The sequence below is a fragment of the Palaemon carinicauda genome, chromosome 35 (assembly GCF_036898095.1).
Source record: "Palaemon carinicauda isolate YSFRI2023 chromosome 35, ASM3689809v2, whole genome shotgun sequence".
Lineage (NCBI taxonomy): Eukaryota > Metazoa > Arthropoda > Malacostraca > Decapoda > Palaemonidae > Palaemon > Palaemon carinicauda.
In genome coordinates, this window is record NC_090759.1 from 68,249,978 (window position 1) to 68,252,477 (window position 2,500).

Genomic DNA, 2,500 nt, shown 5'->3' on the forward strand with positions numbered 1-2,500 from the left:
GCCATTCTCTGGACACGGGCGCCAAGGATCAAGAATCTTGTGAGTTGAATTAATGGCCATTCCCTCTTTAGATAAGTTTCCATTTGTCGCCAAGTTAAGTTTAGGTAACGTTCTGGCATTACATTTTTCGGGCTGCGTGCATGGAATTTAATGTAATTGCCTTTTTTTTGTTGGTAATTGCGTGAGGTCACGGACGACGTGTTTGGACCTCACAGTAGCCTATAGGTTATTTACCATAGGACTTTGATTTTATTTACTCCATCTGAGGGTTAATCCCACATGTTCATACAGTTTATTAATTTCAATGTTTTGTGTTGTAAATTGTGGGTAATATTTCATTTATTAATTTTGCCATTTGAATAAATTGCAGACATGGGTATCTTTAACCCCATTAATTGAAGATTTTTATTTACACCAACCAAAAATTTAGTATGGGTTAGTTGTACCGTACCGGAGATGTTGAAGAGAGTAACCTACTGTAGGTATTGGTTAGTTGATATAAGCTAGTGTACACTTCTTTAACTTGGTTCTTTGAAGGTAAAGATCCCCATTTAACCTTACTTGAGTACATCAGTGCTCTTATCCATTGCCTTTGTCTATCTTAATGTAAAAGCCTGTCCATCATCTCACTGGGGTCACTAGGATTGATTCGAAATTCGCCTAAGAGTGTAGATGACCTTATATTGACAAAGCTACACTGTTAAAAATTTGTATTGCAAAAACGGTTAAAGTTGGGCAACATTTATTTCAGGATTTTTATCTTTTTAAAAAGGGTTTTATTGATGTAAAAGTGATATTATGGTCACGAACCCGTAAAAAATAATAACAGTAAGGTAAAACTACGGTCGCCTGTAATTTACTAAAATACGGTTGAGAACAGTATATTTTTACAGAGGATTTCCGATAAAAATTAGTTTTTTTTCTAACAGTGGAAGGTAGACCATCAATTAATTACTTGAACATTTGTGGAGGTTTTAGGTCTCTGGACGGAGAAGACTTTATTATCAGATTAAAGGTTCGTGAACTGCAGCACCAAAGCTATTGCCAGGGTGCTATGCACTGAAGTGTTAGTGCTCCTATCCTCCCCTGTTGATCATTGTTGCTTGTTGCAGGGAGACTTACCCGGACCAAGGTCCCGGTCATCTTCAACAAAAATACAATTCTTCACAAAGGTCACGAAAAGTGGCAAAGTAACAGGAGAAGATAGCATAACAATTGATTTAATAATAGGTGGAGGAAATTTCCTAATAATAAAACGGGCAGAACTTTACACAAAATGTCTGCAAGAATACTCTATACCCACAGCTTGGAAAAACTATCATTATGGTAATTCACAAAGATGGAGACAACAGACCTGAAAAATTGCCACCCAATAGGTTTACTCAGTAATTTATGGAATATTTACAAAGATAAGTTTATGGCAAATAGAAAGACAGCTAGACTTCAATCAACGAAGGAAGCATATAGGCTTCAGAAACGGGTATTCAGCAACTGATCACATCCATGTAATTAATTAGTTAATCTGTGGCATCTATAGGCTATGCCAAAAGCTTTTGATTCTGTCCAAACTTCAAATTCAACAGATTCTTACACACCACCATGTATGGCATTTATAGATTATGAGAAAGCTCTTAATTCTGTCAACATCTCGGCAGTAATCGAAGCCATTCAAAGACAAGGAATAACTGAATCTTGTTAGAACACTTGAAGATATCTATGCAGGAAATACAGTAATCCTAAACTAGATAAAGATATTGAGTAAATTCCCACTGAGAAAGGAGTTAGACAGAGAGACCCCATCTCTCCTAAATTTTTAAGAATTTATATTGGGAAAATGTAGGACTTCATATTAATGTAGATGACTTAGTTGTGTTTAGTGAGTCATGGGATGAATTGTAAAAGGCGATAGATTTGAATAGAGAAAGCAGAAATGTATTACTGACAATGAATTTGAGTAAAATAAGATGATGGTCGATGGAAATGTAGAGATACAACAAATAAAGATTATGGACGAACCTCTAGAAATTGTTTATTAGTGTAGGCACTTAGGACAGACACTAAGTGTTTCCTGAGTACACGAGACCGAAATGAAAAGAATGAGAAACATATGATGGAGAGCTTTTGGTGAAGAAATTTGTTATTGAAAGTAAAATGTCAATTCCTTATAAAGAAAAGTATCTTATCAGATGGCCTTACAAGTATTAACTTATGCATCAGAAAATTGGAGCCTTATAAAACCTTAGATCATAAGCTAGCTACAGCCCAAAGAGCCATGGAAAGAATAATAATGGGAATAACACTAAGAGATAGAAAAAGAACAACATGGATACGAGAGCAAACTATAGTAGAGGATATTCTAACAGCATGTAAGGAAAAGTAATGGACATGTACAGGACATATAATGAGAATGACAGACAATAGATGGGCATTTAGAATAACAGAATGGGTCCCTAGAGATTGGAAACGAATCGAGGTAAGGAGGGGAAAGCGATGGAATGAC

The 2,500-nt window shown here is 35.7% G+C and overlaps 1 protein-coding gene across 1 annotated transcript in view; it reads right to left on the reverse strand.

Moving 5' to 3' along the window:
- The window catches only part of LOC137627844 (decapping and exoribonuclease protein-like), a 53,204-nt gene that overhangs the window by 49,729 nt on the left and 975 nt on the right, over window positions 1–2,500 (reverse strand). The gene's annotated exons all lie outside the window — the stretch shown is intronic.